This window comes from Balaenoptera physalus, assembly GCF_965194825.1.
Source record: "Balaenoptera physalus genome assembly, contig: HAP1_SCAFFOLD_1282, whole genome shotgun sequence".
NCBI classification, from domain to species: Eukaryota; Metazoa; Chordata; class Mammalia; order Artiodactyla; family Balaenopteridae; genus Balaenoptera; species Balaenoptera physalus.
In genome coordinates, this window is record NW_028125514.1 from 179,369 (window position 1) to 192,753 (window position 13,385).

The following is a 13,385-nucleotide window of genomic DNA, read 5'->3' on the forward strand; positions in this document are numbered from 1 at the left end:
ACCGCTTACCTCGTAGCATAGGGCACTGTCCATGATCCTTAAGAAGAGTTAGTAGAAATGCCTTGCCCATCTTGCCCCTGAACCCCTTGAAAGGTACATGACTGCTGTGTTGGTGTTTAGGGGGAGCATCTCATTTACCAGGGACTGACTTCTCCCTTGATCCCTTTGTAGTGATGGAGACTTCCCTGGTGATGAAAAATTCCCTGGGATTGCAACCTCCAAGCCAGACGTTTTGTGTGACACAAACTCAAGAACTCCCCAAGTCCTGCAGTAGCAGAAACAGTCACATACTTGAGAGTAACCCACCATCTGAACTTGGGGACATTTCAGTGACAGCTCCAGTCCAGAGTGCCAGGCGTCTCCTGGCCCTGCCTCCAGCTCCAAGCCAGGGACAAACAGAGAGTAAGAACGTGGAGGATATCAAAACCAAGCTGTCAAAGCCTCTGGAGGCCTACCAGATCCCAATAGAAAACCAAGATCCTCCACTACTCCCTTTAGGAATCCCTGATATTCCCCAGCCGCTGGCCTGCACCGATCCCCTCAGCCAAGAGGAGCAGCCTGGTTCTGAAAATGCTGATCTGGGAGAGAACAGCCTGAGTCGTCAGGACCTAGGGACACTTGAAAATGGGACTGAACCTAGCAGTGGTCTTGCAGACATTACTACACTGGCGGAGGATATTCACCTTCCCCAGCTCTTTAATTCTTGGAAAGATCTTGATCGATCCCAAGGTCCCAACGTGATCAAAGCTGAAGACACCAGAGCCATTAAGGTGAATCAGGTGCAGGAAAAGCCAAGTGTCGTAAAGGTTCCCTCTGATCAACCCAGGAAGAACAAACAGAAAGCCTCTGAGCCTATCGGTGGTGCTCCCAAGGCCAAAATCCAGCCAAAGGATCCAGAGTGCCTGTTAGGGGGAGAAGCGGTTATATGCACTGCTGCAGTCAGTGACAGGGCTCCTGCGAACACGGCCAAGCACTCTCAAGGCAAACCTCAGAAAGCTGCATCCGGAAAGATCAGCAAAACTGAGAGCCATGGGCAGGAAAAGACCAAAAGGACCAGAGGAAGAAACAAGGCTGAAGAGAACAAGCAGTCAGGGAACAAAGTCAAGGCAGAAGACAAGCCAGCAATCCCCAACACGAAGCGAAAGGAACACCAAACTGAGCTTCGCCAAGAGAGCTTTCAAAAGCCTCGAACCTCCCTTGGCGTGTGCATGCTGGAGTCTGTGAAGGTTCTTCATGCGCTGGGGAAGAAGAATGAGACGAAAACTGGGCTCTCTTCCTGTCGGCTCTTGGGAAATTCAAGCAACCCCAAAGACCCCCAGCCACCCCCAGCGATCCAGCCACGGCGGCATACCCCACGTGAGGGTAAGAGGCCTGAGAAAACGCAAGTCCAAGCCCAGAAACCAGACAGCAGTGCTGAAACAGAGTGTCCATCTCCATCCCAGTGTGAGCGGCCTCCTCCTGGGAAGGTCAAGTTGATACCTCTGCCTTTTTCTGCCTGGGACAAGCCTCAAGCTCGACCCGCTCCTCGGAGGCCACAGTCTCTGGCCTCACATCGGCCTGCTGTGGCTTACCGTGCCCAGCCTGGTTCTACTGACTCAGCTCAACCTGCTGCAGTCAATTCATCCCAGCCAGCTCCTGCCTCTTTGCCAGGTCCCGCCAAACCAGCTCAGCCAACTGTGGCCAACCCAACCCAACCGGCTTGGACCAACCATACCCAGCCTCGTGTCCCTCAGCCTGCTGCTCCTAGGCCTGCACCCTACAAAACTTCATCTGGCGCTTCTCTCCAGCGCGAGCCTGTTCCCCCTGCTGTGACTAAGCGCCAGTCCCCACCCAAGCTCCAAACCCAACTTCTACTCCAAGACTTCAGCAAGCAACGAGTTCCATGGAGGGAACCCAACGTGCCTGAGCCAGTCATGTCAAAGCCCATCGAACAAGAGCAGAGGCCAGAGCGAGAGGCCATGAAGAGGCGGGCTCAACAACAACGGGAGAATGCTGCCAGATACACCTCTTCGGGGAAGCTGCAATTTTTCACCCAGAGGGACAAAGAAATGGAAATTGCTGACTACTACGGATACGTCAGGTGACAGCTGCTAGGATTCTTGCTGCCACCTTGGCTACCAGCGGTTCTTCCATACATAGGTAAGATAGGTATAGAACCGAATAAGTAAATGGAATAGAATTAATAGATGAGTAATAAACCTTTCGAATTTTGAGATGCTGCTAACTGGGGCGTGAGAAAGGAAGGCCTGAAAGTTGGATGGGAGAATGAAGGAAAGGGGTAAAAACTGAGGAAAGAGGAAGGAACTTGGCCCAGGGCTAGGAAGGCCAAAAGAGACGTATGGATTTAGGAAAGGAAGCAGGAGTGAGGATGAAATGGCAGAAGTAAAAAGCAGGGTCAGGGGTCTGGGTTGAAAGAACACAATTGGAGTAGAGTTGAAGGTGACAGGAGATGAGTCTAGGTTTACTAGGAGAAATAGAAACAAAGTCTCTCGGGGAGGTTGGCCTTAAGTCTCACAACCACCAGATAGGTATTTCAGAAAACAAGAGGTTCACGACACATCTCTGAAAGGTTTGAGTTGCCTTATTCAGGTGTGATTATAGTGGGGGAATAGGCAAATCTACCAGAGAAGTGGCTAGGGCTCAGAGTCCTCCTAGGGGCAGCTGACGACAGGGCCAGAGCCAAGGGAACTGCTGTATCAGGAGGCCCACGAACAAATCAGGGGCATAGCCGCCTGTCACTTCCCTACCAGGAAGGAAGCCAGGTATATTACTATAACCAAGGCACACTGGGGTCTTCACTGTATGGAGAACTTGGCTCCTGCCCGCAATCCTATGGCTCCGCGTCATACACAGGAAGTAGGGCCTCTGCGCAACCAGAAATGGGAATGGGACTGAAGGAGATTCAGCCCGCAAATATCCGACCACCAGCTTCCACCTCTGCAATCTGCCACCCTGTGTCTGCTCAACGCATCACAGAAACAAGTTTTCAAGGTGAGTATACAAACGGCAGAGCAAGTTGAAGAATGAGGTCGGCATTCACAAACGGGGTCAAATCGACAGCTGGGAAGGGGTGTAGAGACAGGTAGAATTTAGATCCTGAGCCTTTAATAACCACTACCTTCTCTCAGTGCTCTCTGTTTTTAGACTCTATGTAAGAACAGCTAGGGCTTCCCTGGTGGCGCCTGCCAATGCAGGGGACACGGCTTCGAGCCCCGGTCTGCGAAGATCCCACATGCCGTGCAGCAACTAAGCGCATGTGCCACAACGACTGAGCCAGCATTCCAGAGCCCGTGAGCCGCAACTACCGAAGCCCACGCGCCTACAGCCCATGCTCCGCAACAAGAGAGGCCACCGCGATGAGAAGCCCGCACACCGCAACCAAGAGTAGACCCCGCTAGCCGCAACTAGAGAAAGCCCGTGCACACCAATGAGGACCCAGTGCAGCCAAAAAAATAAATACGTAGAATAAATAAGTTCAATCAATCAATCAATCAATAAACGTAAATTAAAAAAAAAAACAAACAAAAAAACAGAACACCTAATGCAGGTGGGAAGGTGGGAGGGACACTGTAAAGGTCATCTATGCTACATGTACAAGAACCCCAAGAGCACACCAATAGGTACCACATTTTTCACTGCTGTAGCCGAGCATTCCCCCTGTACTACCACACTGTAGCACTCCCTTCCCTCGTCTACTGCTACAGTCTCTTTGGAAGGTGTTTCAGAACTCTTGTTATGAGAGTGCCAGTTGAACTATCCTCACTTCCGTCATTTATACCAGGATTTAAGACCTTGTGGTCCGAGATCCTGTCCAGAGAGCAAGCAGGCTAAGACTCTGTCTTTGTTTCTATATTTCATCAGAAAGGGCTCTACCCCCTCTCCTAGTTCATGGTGTGAAGTGTTCTTAGCCTCTCGGGAAAGTGGGGAGAATTCAAAGGACTCTCTATGAGAATGCTAGGCTTTGTAAAACATTTCAGTTTTTTAAAAAGAAGACTCATTTTGTATTGGACTTACAACAGTCCTATGAGATACAAAGAGAGCCAAGGATCAGTGACATGAAATGATCACCAGTAAGAATTACAACAGTCACCGCTTACCTCGTAGCATAGGGCACACTGTCCATGATCCTTAAGAAGAGTTAGTAGAAATGCCTTGCCCATCTTGCCCCTGAACCCCTTGAAAGGTACACGACTGCTGTGTTGGTGTTTAGGGGGAGCATCTCACTTACCCGGGACTGACTTCAACCTTGATTCCTCTGTAGTGATGGAGACTTCCCCGCTGATGAAAAATTCCCTGGGATTGCAACCTCCAAGCCAGACCGCTTTCCTATGGAATGACAGAGAACTTCAGAGAACTTGTCAAGATGAAACACCAGTCAGTCTGCGGGAGAAAGGGAAGAAGAGAACGATGGAAATCGTTTCTGGGAAACTATTTTTACATTATGTTTTGTTTGTTCCTGGTAAATAAACTGAAATCTTCTTAACATTCAAACAAAATCTAAACCACTAAATTCAACAACACAGGAGTATAACTTTTGAAAAAAATTTCTTTGGCTGCGCAGCATGTGGGATCTTAGCTCCCCAACCAGGGATTGAACCCACGCCTGCTGCATTGGAAGCGCAGAGTCTTCACCACTGGACCACCAGGGAAGTCCCAGGAATAGAACTTTTAAAGGAGAAGGTATAAACCCCTGGGTTATATGAACTGGAGATTTTTAGTAAGAAGTCAATAGATCTTTTGTTAGGCACATTTTATGTTAGGCTGTCTCCCTGCACAGGACGCAGGCGCCTTGAAAATGGAAATCACATCCCTCTATAGTACGTCCCTCTTCTTTCTGCTTTGCAGTTTGCTGCTCCACTTGTTCAACCCCACCTAGTAATAACCTATACTTCCCTTGTTCCTGTTTTCCCATCTGGAAAACAGACAAAAGGCAACCAAACAACGCAAAGGTCTCAACAAATAAGGGATACCCAAAACCAGAGATGGCCAGAACTTCTGTATCCCTCATGAAACCTAGCCCGGTGTTCAATACTTAGGTATCATTAATACATGCGTGTTGACTGAAACAGTTGAAACGCAATTCTTCCACTTCCCAGTTTAGTTTTAGTCCTCATACAAAACCTGATCATCAAATTCCTTAATGCTAGGAATCACAGTGAAAAATAATTTCTCAACTGACTTCTGTCAGATGAGTGAGAACTAAGGTTAATTCAGTGTATCTGAAGCATAGAAAGTGAGGGCAAACGTGGCACAAGATGGGGCTAGAGAAGCAGAGAGGATTCTAGAGCACGCAGAGTCTTAAAGGCCACCAGTGTGTTTTCTATTCTCAAAACAATGTTTGTGAGCGATGTTTATGAGCAATGTTCCAACTTGCTTTGAAGCTTTCTTGTGTGAAGAATGGATTGGAGGGAAACAAGATATATGGACACTAGTTAGGACCTAATCGCAACAGACAGGCAAGTTCAGTATTAGGATGTTGAGGGAGAGCTGACAGATTCCAAAGAAATTCAGGAGATAAACTGAAGCGGGCTTCATGGGGTATGAGATGGAGGAAAGGAAGGTCTTAGGGAATTAAAGGGTTTACTGCACACATGAGCAGAGTCTCAAAATTAATCATTTGAACGTACAGAGGGGGATCGATCTCCCAAATGACACCGGTTAGGAAGCAACGGTACGCCCTGTAGAATTCCTAGAGACAGCACAAATCAACTGTTTCGATGGAAAATTCGGCGGGACCCTTGATTTCCATGGGAATATAGAGAAAAGAGACACTGATCTGGCTTGCAGGTATTTAGGAAGTTGTTAGCCTGACATCACATACTAGTCTCATGTAAGTAGGCCGTCTGAAGTATGAAGCTTAGGGGAAAAACCTTGAAGAAAACTTAAAAGCTTAAGCCACACCTCTATACTACACCACCTTTCACAGTTTCTTCTCAGATAAGCAGCATCCCCATCAGTGAAGAAACTCACATCTCATAATAGGAACAACAGGCCTAAAAATTAAATGTGTGTCTTTGGAGGTCCCATCTATGCGATATCTTCCTGGTACCAGAAAAGTCCCCAGGAAGATCGATCTTTGCACCCCTGAAAGCTTACCACCAAGGAAAATGACTAGGTCCATAGATTTCCTCCCTCAAACCAGCCTACCTCACACATAAATCACTAGCAACTCAGCCCTTAACTCACATTATCACAGTCACAAGAGTGGTTAGGGAGAAAAGCACTAACCAGGGGAACTAACACAGAGGCAATCCAGGCCAAGCTGGGCTGGTGGCAGATATCTGCTCCTTACGCTCGGGTGCATAATGCGACTCACCACAATGCCTTTTTCACAGACCCTTTTTAAAGTTTCTCCACAAAATCCAACAGCTCAAGTTAGTTCATGACGCTTCAAGGTAAACAATCGTCAAGAGAAAAACATGCAATATGTCTTACAATGTTGGATTCCTTACAAATAGGACAAGGAAATAACCATGTAGACAAAACCAGAGCATTTGAAAACATCTGCGTTCTACAAACATACCAGTGAATGCTATAAATAAGGTAATATGACATAAAACAAAATGAAAACTAGATGTGAGACTGTTCTCTTCAGTGTACAGACTTCATGGCAGTTGCTGCACGATCTAGCTACTTATATCTACAACTCTCTGTTCTGTTAATACAAAATGAGGCCCAAGTGTGTCAACTTGTTTCCCACAGAAACCAAAAAACCTACATGCATCTCTTTTCTCCGGTGCCCTTTCACCTTACCTGCTCCCAGTTCTCCACCAATGTCCTCCTCTTTCTCTAATTATTCTCCTCTTCATTGTGCTTGGCCTTGCACCCAAGCATGCAAGACAGAGAGTCCTAGAGGTCCGAGATTCTAGAGGGGCTGTTTGCAAGGGGGAGGAGATTACGGTAACTGCCACACTGTATATACTTCTGTGCAAAGAAAGAGGGACAGTGTTCAGAATGTCTCTCACATATAAAAAGAGCTGGATGGCAGGATACCTGTGTGGCCCAAGGAACTAGAGCTAGCAAATCATGGGCAAAACAATTGCAACCAAAGGCTGGAAGAGGAAAGGTCTGCAACCAGCTCTGTCTCCTGGCTCTCTGGTATTTGCTGCCAATGGGCAGAGTCTATTTCGTGAAGCATCAAGCACTGAAAAGAAGACTCCTGCTGCTGGAAGTTGACAGGAAGGAACATCCAATGCAAGATCAAGGCTTGTCCTAGAAGCAATGCCCATAATGGAAGAAAAAAAAAAAAAAAAAAGAAAGCGGAAGAGAAATGTTAAGTCGCAAGTCCAACCTGGCCCCCAGCCTAGCCCAGCCCAAGGAAGGTAGGAGTCAAGGAGAAGAAACTAAAAGAGAAGAGCCTTGGACCACAACATTCTCCACAGGGTACACTCAACAAACTTCACCCTGCTCTTTAACCAAGTTACAACTGTAATAGTTCAAACTACATGGCTCTTTCCTTCCTAAGGATACTAGTTAAATAAGATCTATATAGCTCTAAGTATATGATACATAAAATAGAATACTCTGTAGAATATAAGTAACTGTTAGTTAATTATATTAATGAACGTCTGTAAGAAATGTTGCAATGATTTCCCTAATGGAAGAGTCTGGGGGAGGTAAATCTGTCTTCTAGGATTTCCTCCCCAGAGCTCAGAAATTGAGGGGTTGTTTTAGCTCTCCTACGCTCTCTTCACCCAAGCCCGCCCTCCTGTTGGGGATCGGACCTCCCTATTGGCTAGCTCATACCTTTCAACTGCCTGCTTTGTGACATCACTCTCCTACCAAACCTACTACCACTTGGTAGAGGTCTTGGGGTTTCCGTGGAGCCGTTTGGACCAGTAACCAGTGACCTTTGTACTGGACACGTGCGCCGTTCAGCTGCAGCCACTCAGACATCCTCTAGTGTTGTCTCCTCATCCCTTGTACCTGCAGTTGATGTCTCCTCTTCTCTGACCATGTCAGGTAAGAAAAGAAACTTTGGAAAGTTTTGCGTTCGATTTCTTGTGCCCCTAAATTGAGGAGGAGATTCAAAATAGCGTGGAATAATGAGGGAAAGTATTGAACTACAAGTCTGGAGACCTAATTTCAGTTTTGACTTTGACGTTTACTGTCTGTGTGACTTTGGACAAATCACTGACTGCCTCACAAAGCCTGCTGCTTTCCTTATCTGTTACGTTAGGATACCACATTGGGTTGATCACTCTGATCCCCTTCTTTTCCAATATTGAGCCTTAAAGGGTACCCATGTAGAAAATGAAATCAGAGACTTCTCAAAAGAGTGTTTCAACAGAAACATAGAAAAGCCAGGTGACACAGAAAACTAGCGATATATACCAAGATGTTTCATCTCCAATGGTCTCCCTCCACTAGTATTTCGACTAGTTGAAAAGAGAGAATAGGGAGAGAGGATGGAGAGTACTGGGCTATATAGGGAGGCACAGAGTCAAACGTAAGCAAGTTTAGGATTGTTTTCATTAGCACAGGCCAACAGGAACCAAGAGATGGGAAAAAAATATAAGAATGAAGAGGGAAAGCATAGAGGAGCTCTCAAGAAAGAGGCAGTTTGCCATGGAATGTTGATGGGAGCCAAAGATTTTAAATTAAAGCAGAAACAGCACAGAGGGAAATCTGCTCAGAGCAGGGCAAAACAAAGCTGATGGTAGCAAATCCTTACATTAACAGACTAAGAAGGAAAGTAAGGCCAGAACAGGGGATCACCAGGAAGGGCAGCCTATCAGAAAAGTCATACTCCGTTTTCTTTCTTTTATTGCCTCTCTGAATACAGCTGGCACTTGACAGTTTGGAATAGAAACATTTTAGAAGTATGTTTTAGAAATGATGCTTCCTAGAAACCAGAAACCAAAGTGGTTATCTAGGGGGCTGCTTTTCAGTGTTCTATTCTTTCTAATTTTTAAACTAGGTAGACATTTGACCAATTAAACATTTTAAATGATATCTTCTACATTGAATCAGAAGGACTATTTCCTTTGTGTGATATGTAGCTTCTAAGGCAAGGTTGCTTTTCAATTTTTACAGTTATTTCCTTCCTAACACAGAGAGCACATTGATCAACAGCCATCGTTCGCTTGTAGATCTTAGCTACCGGAGAAGAAAAAGAAAAAGTCAAGCCCCACATCTCTAATTCCCCATTTAGGGAATTCCCTGGCGGTCCAGCGCTTAGGACTCGGTGCTTTCACGGCCAGGGCCACGCGGCGCGGCAAAAGAAAAAAAGAAAACACAAACATCCACATTTATCTAAAACAATGTTGTGGAGTCCTTTGGATTTTCTTACATTTGAAAATCTTTTTTAATTGGATTCTAGGGATGATGGTTTTTTGAGGTCTTGGGATGTCATCTTCTTGGATGTGGAAGATGATTCTAAGTTCTAGGATAAATACAAAAACCTTCTTGATACTTTTTAAGCTTCCTTTCTGCTTATTATATGAGTTATATTCATGGACAGATATATTTCTCCTAGGCTTAATACCTGTTACTTGCTGGGTAAAAATATGAATGAGCACAATAATGAAACTCTTTTACACTTACTATTTTGCTGTCTGCTTTGTACCGGTTTTCATTGAAATACTTGTCTATATATGTTGTGGCTACCTATACATTCACATTTGTTGCATTCTGTTGCTTGTTGTGCATTTTTTACTGATTTATCGTCTCTGTCTGTATGCATTGGCTAGGAATTCATTCACCTCTATCACCTCCATCGTGTTTTTTGGTTAATAGTATTCACTAAAATAGAGTGGGCAAAATTCACTTTCATAATATTGCATGTATGGTACAGAATGTCATTTGTTAGTAAATTCATTAGGCTTTGATACTTGCCCACATACCCCAGTTTTCATTAATATCTATGGATTTCTTTTTCGTTACGTAACATGTTTTTCATGATTTTTCTTTGTCTTTCTAGAACTTATTGTATCTTCCTCCATATAAATCATACGCAATAGATCAGCTTATTCATCTATTAATTATTACTGCTATTATTATTGGTGGTGGTGTTATAACCACTTTATAGATGAGTAATCTGAAGTAATCAGATAACTTTTCTCTTTCCAAAAGCACTTAAGAAATCCACTTTCGGGTAATCATTTTGAGGTAGGATGAGAAACCAGGCTTGAAGAGGGCAAAAATGACTCTTTCAGTTCACCAGTTGGACTGAGCTATACGTCAACTCTAGGTAATAGCGTGGGAACTGCACAAGCAAAGGGAGACACTGAAGATGACAATGGTAATGGCCGTACTGTTTTCTAATGGACAAAAAAAATGCTTATATTATAAGTTCTATTTCTCCTGCTTTCTGGCACTATCATGCTCAGAGTGGAGTCCTGGCAAGGAAGTCAGGATACTTAGGTTCTGAAACCTGGTAATGACACTAACATAATGAGAGAACTTGAACAAGTCAACCCGACCTCTCTGAGCCTCAGTTTCCTTACTCGTGAAATGAGACTGAAAAAAGAGAAAGTTCTCTAAGGGCCTCCTAGTTCTAAAATGCTTCCAGTCTAGGAAATAGCATAGAAGTCAATACGAGTGCAGGCTGAAGGGAAAGACAGGGCAGGGAGAAGGTTGCTTCCAGCCTAGAGAACAATGTCTGAACCATACCACTTGGCTCTTCTGCCCATCTGTGCCCAAGATGGGAGCACAGGCAGTTAATACAGAAGAGTGGAAAACTGCTCAGTCCTTACAGCCATCATTAACTGTCTGATTTTGGGTTTCTCAGGAAGGGTCGATAGTAGAGGTGTCCTGAGAGCAAGAACCTTAAGATAATGCTGTTCCTCAAACGTAGTGAGAATTTCTCAACCTCCCTGAGTTTTTCATGACCCTCTTGTTCTTACAGAAAATTTCCAAAATCCATCTCTACTTGGAACTCTAAATTCTCTGCAGCATTCTCTTCCTGTGGTGAGCAATGCAACTTCCCTAACACGAAGTGTCTGCAACTTCTCCAGAGTCTCTGCCCCTGCCGTCAGTTCGGCATCGGCTACCGGTACCTCTTTCCAGACACTCATGGGTAGTGCCTACCTTTACCAACATTCCAGCACGACTATGTTATCTGGAGTTACTGACCACAGCCAGATCTCCACTTCAGCTCCTTCCTATCCAGGTGTTCTTGAGTGGGACATCACAGGAAGCACTGAAAAGAATTCCTCTTCACTCGGAGACTTTACTCTGGCACTCACTGACCGGCACCCAGCTGCTTCCTCCATGTTTATGGCAGCCCAGTATGATAAAACTTCAGACGCCAATAACATGGTCCCTCTATATCCATCACTTTCTGCCAGGCTTGCTCAGGGAGCACCATCTCAGATTCCAAATCAGGGGCATAGCCGCCTGTCACTTCCCTACCAGGAAGGAAGCCAGGTATATTACTATAACCAAGGCACACTGGGGTCTTCACTGTATGGAGAACTTGGCTCCTGCCCGCAATCCTATGGCTCCGCGTCATACACAGGAAGTAGGGCCTCTGCGCAACCAGAAATGGGAATGGGACTGAAGGAGATTCAGCCCACAAATATCCGACCACCAGCTTCCACCTCTGCAATCTGCCACCCTGTGTCTGCTCAACGCATCACAGAAACAAGTTTTCAAGGTGAGTATACAAACGGCAGAGAAAGTTGAAGAATGAGGTCGGCATTCACAAATGGGGTCAAATCGACAGCTGGGAAGGGGTGTAGAGACAGGTAGAATTTAGATCCTGAGCCTTTAGTAACCACTACCTTCGCTCAGTGCCCTCTGTTTTTAGACTCTATGTAAGAACACCTAGGGCTTCCCTGGTGGCGCCGTGGTTAAGAATCCGCCTGCCAATGCAATGCGGGGGACACGGGTTCGAGCCCTGGTCTGGGAAGATCCCACATGCCGTGGAGCAACTAAGCCCATGTGCCACAACGACTGAGCCTGCATTCTAGAGCCCGTGAGCCGCAACTACCGAAGCCCACGCGCCTAGAGCGCATGCTCCGCAACAAGAGAAGCCCGCACACCGCAACCAAGAGTAGACCCCGCTAGCCGCAACTAGAGAAAGCCCGTGCACAGCAATGAAGACCCTGTGCAGCCAAAAAAATAAATACGTAGAATAAATAAGTTCAAACAATCAATCAATAAATAAACGTAAATTAAAAAAAAAAAATACAAAAAGAACACCTAATGCAGGTGGGAAGGTGGGAGGAACACTGTAAAGGTCATCTATGCTACATGTACAAGAACCCCGAGAGCACACCAATAGGTACCACATTTTTCACTGCTGTAGCCGAGCATTCCCCCTGTACTACCACACTGTAGCACTCCCTTCCCTCGTCTACTGCTACAGTCTCTTTGGAAGGTGTTTCAGAACTCTTGTTATGAGAGTGCCAGTTGAACTGTCCTCACTTCCGTCATTTATACCAGGATTTAAGACCTTGTGGTCCGAGATCCTGTCCAGAGAGCAAGCAGGCTAAGACTCTGTCTTTGTTTCTATATTTCATCAGAAAGGGCTCTACCCCCTCTCCTAGTTCATGGTGTGAAGTGTTCTTAGCCTCTCGGGAAAGTGGGGAGAATTCAAAGGACTCTCTATGAGAATGCTAGGCTTTGTAAAACATTTCAGTTTTTTAAAAAGAAGACTCATTTTGTATTGGACTTACAACAGTCCTATGAGATACAAAGAGAGCCAAGGATCAGTGACATGAAATGATCACCAGTAAGAATTACAACAGTCACCGCTTACCTCGTAGCATAGGGCACACTGTCCATGATCCTTAAGAAGAGTTAGTAGAAATGCCTTGCCCATCTTGCCCCTGAACCCCTTGAAAGGTACACGACTGCTGTGTTGGTGTTTAGGGGGAGCATCTCACTTACCCGGGACTGACTTCAACCTTGATTCCTCTGTAGTGATGGAGACTTCCCCGCTGATGAAAAATTCCCTGGGATTGCAACCTCCAAGCCAGACCGCTTTCCTATGGAATGACAGAGAACTTCAGAGAACTTGTCAAGATGAAACACCAGTCAGTCTGCGGGAGAAAGGGAAGAAGAGAACGATGGAAATCGTTTCTGGGAAACTATTTTTACATTATGTTTTGTTTGTTCCTGGTAAATAAACTGAAATCTTCTTAACATTCAAACAAAATCTAAACCACTAAATTCAACAACACAGGAGTATAACTTTTGAAAAAAATTTCTTTGGCTGCGCAGCATGTGGGATCTTAGCTCCCCAACCAGGGATTGAACCCACGCCTGCTGCATTGGAAGCGCAGAGTCTTCACCACTGGACCACCAGGGAAGTCCCAGGAATAGAACTTTTAAAGGAGAAGGTATAAACCCCTGGGTTATATGAACTGGAGATTTTTAGTAAGAAGTCAATAGATCTTTTGTTAGGCACATTTTATGTTAGGCTGTCTCCCTGCACA